This window comes from Eptatretus burgeri, chromosome 1 (genome assembly GCF_056783735.1).
Source record: "Eptatretus burgeri isolate ZD-2024b chromosome 1, Ebu_testis_v1, whole genome shotgun sequence".
NCBI lineage: Eukaryota > Metazoa > Chordata > Myxini > Myxiniformes > Myxinidae > Eptatretus > Eptatretus burgeri.
In genome coordinates, this window is record NC_140961.1 from 136,576,723 (window position 1) to 136,583,692 (window position 6,970).

At 40.8% G+C, this 6,970-nt stretch overlaps 5 non-coding genes across 5 annotated transcripts; all 5 read right to left on the bottom strand.

Annotated features, from left to right (window-relative positions):
* On the bottom strand, positions 1 to 71 carry TRNAG-GCC (transfer RNA glycine (anticodon GCC)). Its single transcript has one exon. It is a non-coding gene; the product is annotated as a tRNA-Gly (tRNA).
* Positions 72 to 2,078: 2,007 nt separating this feature from the next.
* On the bottom strand, positions 2,079 to 2,149 carry TRNAC-GCA (transfer RNA cysteine (anticodon GCA)). Its single transcript has one exon. It is a non-coding gene; the product is annotated as a tRNA-Cys (tRNA).
* Positions 2,150 to 2,688: 539 nt separating this feature from the next.
* TRNAG-GCC (transfer RNA glycine (anticodon GCC)) lies at positions 2,689 to 2,759 on the bottom strand. Its single transcript has one exon. It is a non-coding gene; the product is annotated as a tRNA-Gly (tRNA).
* A 2,437-nt stretch (positions 2,760 to 5,196) lies between these two features.
* TRNAS-GCU (transfer RNA serine (anticodon GCU)) lies at positions 5,197 to 5,267 on the bottom strand. Its single transcript has one exon. It is a non-coding gene; the product is annotated as a tRNA-Ser (tRNA).
* A 1,356-nt stretch (positions 5,268 to 6,623) lies between these two features.
* TRNAG-GCC (transfer RNA glycine (anticodon GCC)) lies at positions 6,624 to 6,694 on the bottom strand. The gene has a single exon. It is a non-coding gene; the product is annotated as a tRNA-Gly (tRNA).
* Positions 6,695 to 6,970: the final 276 nt, after the last annotated feature.

Here is a 6,970-nt window from a genome sequence, read left to right on the forward strand (position 1 = left end):
TGCATTGACTGGGAATTGAACCCAGGTCTCCCACATGGCAAGCGAGAATTCTACCACTGAACTACCAATGCCACGAAACTCACTCAAATGGAAACATGACCAGTCTGGGAATTGCACAACTTCACATCAAAGGGAATATCTTCATCCTGATGACTTTTCGATTTCCTTTGTTCATGGCATCATTAAAAATATCTTTCGATCCTCTTGGAGGATCTCTCAGTCTTACTCACGTTGTTGTTCTTCATATTCTTCTTGTGGACTTTTTTGTTTCACAGCCTCCAGTTTTCATCGAAACTTCCTGAAACTGGGCAAATATATGTCGAAATTCCCTGCGCAGACAGTAACCATCTCCGATTTTGAAAATTCCTCCGAGAAAAAAAGTTATGACGTCAAAATATCTCCGCAAATGGAAATCGCCTAAAACATTTTCTCCAAAACGAGGCAAGCTTTTTAAATTCTGTTTGCGGGAATCAAACAGGGCATAACAGAGATGAACTACCGCGCATATGATACATCACGATGACGTCATATCAATTTTTCTGACCTCGTACTATTTTTTGACATTTTTAGTTTCACAACCCAGAGTTTTCATCGGATCTTCGTGAAACTTGCCATGTATATGCAGAAAGCCCACGCGCGAGCAGTAACCATCTCCGATTTTGGAAATTCTTCCTGGAAAAAAAGTTGACATCATAATATCACAGCTGATGGATTTCGCCTATACCTTTATCTCCGAAACTGGGCAAGCTGTTTGAATTTTGTTTGCGGGAATCAAGCCGGGCATTAGCACAGATAATTTATCGCAAACCTGACACATTACAATCACGTCATATTCGTTTTTATGACGTCATCATTTAGAGGAGGAGAATCTTCGCTCATTTGAGCTTGTTTGCAATGCTGTGCAGAGATTTCACTTCCTCTTTCACTCCATCATCTGTTCCAAAGTCATGTGCAAGGCAATCACTCTCCCCTTGCTTTCTCACACTCCTTATGCAGGGACGTGGCAATTGGCTCTTCCTCTTCTCAACGTCACCACTTTTCCCAATGACAGCAACTCCTTCAAACAAGAAATCTTTGAAAGAACCTCCAAAGGAACCACTGAAAATGAAAAAATCTATTTAATAGCCTGGACAATAACTCCTTCAAACAAAAAAATCTTTGAAAGGACTAGGACAGGAACTCTTTCAAACAAGAAATCCTTGAATGAGCCTGAACAGGAACTCCATCAAACAGGAAATCTTTCATAGAGCATGGACAAGAACTCCTTAAAACAAGAAATCTGACAACGAGCCTGGACAAGAACTCCATCAAAAAAGAAATCTGACAACGAGCCTGGACAAGAACTCCATCAAACAAGAAATCCTTGAAAGAGCCAGGACAGGAACTGCTTCCAGCAAGACATCCTTGAAAAAGCACAGACATGATCTCCTTCAAACAACAAATCTATCCAAGAGCCTGGACAGGAACTCCTTCAATGACAATGTGAAATTCATTCTATATTTTAATCCATTGCCAGACACAAAACAAAATGATGTTATTGAAAAAAGTGTTGCATTGACTGGGAATTGAACCCGGGTCTCCCACATGGCAAGTGAGAATTCTACCACTGAACTACCAATGCCATGAAACTCACACCAATGGAAACATGACCAGTCTGGGAATTGCACAACTTCACATCAAAGGGAAATGTTTTCATCCTGATGACTTTTCGATTTCCATTTGTTCATGGTATCATAAAAAATATTGTTTGCAATGCTGTGCAGAGATTTCACTTCCTCTTTCACTCCTTCATCTATTCCAGTGTCATGTGGAAGGAAATCACCCTCCCGTTGCCTTCTCACACTTCTGATGCAGGGACGTGGCAATTTGCTGTTCCTTTTTTCAATGTCACCACTTTTCCCAATGACGAGAACTCCTTCAAACACGAAATCTGACAACAAGCCTGGACAAGAACTCCTCTAAACAAAAAATCCTTGAAAGAACCAGGATAGGAATTCCTTCAATGACAATGCAAAATTCATTCCATATTTCTATGCATTGCCAGACACAAAACAAAATGATGTTATTGAAAAAAGTGTTGCATTGACTGGGAATTGAACCCAGGTCTCCCACATTGCAAGCAAGAATTCTACCACTGAACTACCAATGCCATGAAACTCACAGCAACGGACACATGACCAGTCTGGGAATTGCACAACTTCACATCAAAGGGAAATGTCTTCATCCTGATGACTTTTCGAATTCCATTTGTTCATAGCATCATGAAAAATATTGTTTGCAATGCTGTGCAGAGATTTCACTTCCTCTTTCACTCCATCATCTATTCCAGTGTCATGTGGAAGGAAATCACTCTCCGCTTGCTTTCTCACACGCCTGATGCAGGGACGTGGCAATTGGCTGTTTCTCTTCTCAATGTCACCACTTTTCCCAATGACGAGAACTCCTTCAAACAAGAAATCCTCGAAATAGCCGGCACAGGAACTCCTTCAAGCAAGAAATCTGACAACGAGCCTGGACAAGAACTCCATCAAACAAGAAATCCTTGAAAGAGCCAGGACAGGAACTCCATCAAACAAGAAATCTGACAAAGAGCCGGGACAGGAACTCCTTCAATGACAATGTGAAATTAATTCCATATTTCAATCCATTGCCAGACACAAAACAAAATGATGTTATTGAAAAAAGTTTTGCATTGACTGGGAATTGAACCCAGGTCTTCCACATGGCAAGCGAGAATTCTACCACTGAACTACCAATGCCATGAAACTCACACCAATGGAAACATGACCAGTCTGGGAATTGCACAACTTCACATCAAAGGGAAATATCTTCATCCTGATGACTTTTCGATTTCCATTTGTTCATGGCATCATGAAAAATATCTTTCGATCCTCTTGGAGGATCGCTCAGTCTTACTCACGTTGTTGTTCTTCATCTTCTTCTTGTGGACTTTTTTGTTTCACAGCCTTCAGTTTTCATCGAAACTTCCTGAAACTGGGCAAAAAATGTCGAAATTCCCTGCGCAGACAGTCACCATCTCCGATTTTGAAAATTCCTCTGAGAAAAAAAGTTATGACGTCAAAATATCTCCGCTAATGGAAATCACCAAAAACATTTTCTCCGAAACGAGGCAAGCTTTGTAAATTCTGTTTGCGAGAATCAAACAGGGCACAACAGAGATGAATTACCGCACATATACATCATTATGACGTCATATCAATTTTTATGACATCATTCCTATTTTTTGACATTTTTTGTTTCACAACCCAGAGTTTTCATCAGATCTTCGTGAAACTTGCCATGTATATGCAAACAGCCCACGTGCAAGCAGTAACCATCTCCGATTTTGGAAATTCTTCCAAGAAAAAAAGTTGACGTCAAAAAATCACTGCAAATGGAAATCGCCAATGCCATTATCTCCGAAACTAGGCAAGCTGTTTGAATATTGTTTGCGGGAATCAAGACGGGCATCAGCACAGATAATTTATCGCAAACCTGAAACATCACAATGACGTAATATTCGTTTTTATGACGTCATTATTAAGAGGAGGAGGATCTACGCTCATTTGAGCTTGTTTGCAATGCTGTGCAGAGATTTCACTCCCTCTTTCACTCCATCATCTGTTCCAAAGTCATGTGCAAGACAATCACCCTCCCCTTGCCTTCTCACACTCCTGATGCATGGACGTGGCAATCGGCTCGACCTCTTCTCAACGTCACCACTTTTCCCAATGACAACAACTCCTTCAAACAATAAATCTTTGAAAGAACTTCCAAAGGAACGACTTCAACCAAGAAATTTCTCCAAGAGCCTGGACAGGAACTCCTTCAAACAAGAAATCTCTCCAAGAGCCTGGACAGGAACTCCTTCAATGACAATGCAAAATTCATTTGATAATTTCATTCCAGTGCCAGACACAAAACAAAAGGATGTGATGAAAAACAGTGTTGCATTGACCGGGAATTGAACGCAGGTCTCCCACAAGGCAAGCAAGAATTCCACCACTGAACTCCCAATGCCATGAAACTCACACCAATGGAAACATGACCAGTCTGGGAATTGCACAACTTCACATCAAAGGGAAATGTCTTCATCCTGATGACTTTTCGATTTCCATTTGTTCATGGCATCATGAAAAATATCTTTCGATCCTCTTGGAGGATCTCTCAGTCTTACTCACGTTGTTGTTCTTCATCTTCTTCTTGTGGAGTTTTTTGTTTCACAGCCTACAGTGTTCATCGAAACTTCCTGAAACTTGCCATGTATATGCAGAAAGCCCACGCGCAGACAGTAACCATCTTCGATTTTGGAAATTCTTCCGAGAAAAAAGTTGACGTCATAATATCACCGCTAATGGATTTCGCCGATGCCATTATCTCCGAAACTGGGCAAGCTGTTTGAATTTTGTTTGCGGGAATCAAGCCGGGCATGAGCACAGGTAATTTATCGCAAACCTGAAACATCACAATGACATCTTATTCGTTTTTATGACGTCATTATTGAGAGGACAAGGATCTTCGCTCATTTGAGCTTGTGTGCAATGCTGTGCAGAGATTTCACTTCCTCTTTCACTCCATCATCTGTTCCAAAGTCATGTGCAAGGCAATCACTCTCCCCTTGCCTTCTCACTCTCCTGATGCATGGACGTGACAATTGGCTCTTCCTCTTCTCAATGTCACCACTTTTCCCAATGACAGCAACTCCTTCAAACAAGAAATCTTTGAAAGAACCTCCAAAGGAACCACTGAAAATGAAAAAATCTATTTAATAGCCTGGACAATAACTCCTTCAAACAAAGAAATCATTGAAAGAACCAGGACAGGAACTCCTTCAAACAAAAAATCCTTGAAAGGACCAGGACAGGAACTCTTTCAAACAAGAAATCCTTGAATGAGCCTGAACAGGGACTCCATCAAACAGGAAATCTTTCATAGAGCATGGACAAGAACTCCTAAAAACAAGAAATCTGACAACGAGCCTGGACAAGAACTCCTTCAAAAAAGAAATCCTTGAAAGAGTCAGGACAGGAACTGCTTCCAGCAAGACATCCTTGAAAAAGCACAGACATGATGTCCTTCAAACAACAAATCTATCCAAGAGCCTGGACAGGAACTCCTTCAATGACAATGTGAAATTCATTCTATATTTCAATCCATTGCCAGACACAAAACAAAATGATGTTATTGAAAAACTGTTGCATTGACTGGGAATTGAACCCAGGTCTCCCACATAGCAAGCAAGAATTCTACCACTGAACTACCAATGCCATGAAACTCACACCAATGGAAACATGACCAGTCTGGGAATTGCACAACTTCACATCAAAGGGAAATATCTTCATCCTGATGACTTTTCGATTTCCATTTGTTCATGGCATCATGAAAAATATCTTTCGATCCTCTTGGAGGATCTCTCAGTCTTACTCATGTTGTTGTTCTTCATCTTCTTCTTGTGGACTTTTTTGTTTCACAGCCTTCAGTTTTCATCGAAACTTCCTGAAACTGGGCAAATATATGTCGAAATACCCTGCGCAGACAGTTACCATCTACAATTTTGAAAATTCCTCCGAGAAAAAAAGTTATGACGTCAAAATATCTCCGCTAATGGAAATCGCCCAAAACATTTTCTACGAAACGAGGCAAGCTTTTTAAATTCTGTTTGCGGGAATCAAACAGGGCACAACAGAGATGAACTGCCGCACATATACATCACTATGATGTCATTTCAATTTTTATGACATCATTCCTATTTTTTTGACATTTTTTGTTTCACAACCCAGAGTTTTCATCAGATCTTCGTGAAACTTGCCATGTATATGCAAAAAGCCCACGCTTCGGCAGTAACCATCTCCGATTTTGGAAATTCTTCCGAGAAAAAAAGTTGACGTCAAAAAAATCACCGCTAATGGAAATCGATAATACCATTATCTCCGAAACTGGGCAAGCTGTTTGAATATTGTTTGCGGAAATCAAGCCAGGCATTAGCAGAGATAATTTATCGCAAACCTGAAACATCACAATGACGTCATATTCGTTTTTATGACGTCATTATTACGAGGACGTGGATCTACACTCATTTGAGCTTGTTTGCAATGCTGTGCAGAGATTTCACTCCCTCTTTCACTCCATCATCTGTTCCAAAGTCATGTGCAAGGCCATCACCCTCCCCTTGCCTTCTCACACTCCTCATGCATGGACGTGGCAATTGGCTCTTCCTCTTCTCAACGTCACCACTTTTCCCAATGACAGTAACTCCTTCAAACAAGAATTCGTTCAAAAAGCCTGGACAGTAACTCCATCAAACAAGAAATCCTCGAAAGAGCCAGGACAGGAACTGCTTCCAGCAAGACATCCTTGAAACAGCGTGAAGAAGAACTCCTTCAAACAAGAAATCTTTCAAAGAGCCTGGACAAGAACTCCATCAAACAAGAAATCCTTGAAAGAGCCGGGACAGGAACTGCTTCCAGCAAGACATCCTTGAAAAAGCACAGACATGATCTCCTTGAAACAACAAATCTGTCCAAGAGCCTGGACAAGAACTCCTTCAATGACAATGTGAAATTCATTCTATATTTCAATCCATTGCCAGACACAAAACAAAATGATGTTATTGAAAAAAGTGTTGCATTGACTGGGAATTGAACCCAGGTCTCCCACATGGCAAGCGAGAATTCTACCACTGAACTACCAATGCCATGAAACTCACACCAATGGAAACATGACCAGTCTGGGAATTGCACAACTTCACATCAAAGGGAAATTCCTTCATCCTGATGACTTTTCGATTTCCATTTGTTCATGGCATCATGAAAAATATTGTTGTGGTTGACCAAATTCGCAAACCACCATTCAGGTCCCTTAGGTGAGGTATCTCCGTAAGTATATGTGTAGTTAGGCCCAAACCCGTTGTCTAGAGGGAATAAATGTCATTCATGAGGGCTGCGACTCTTCAGGATAGCCGTTTTTCTTT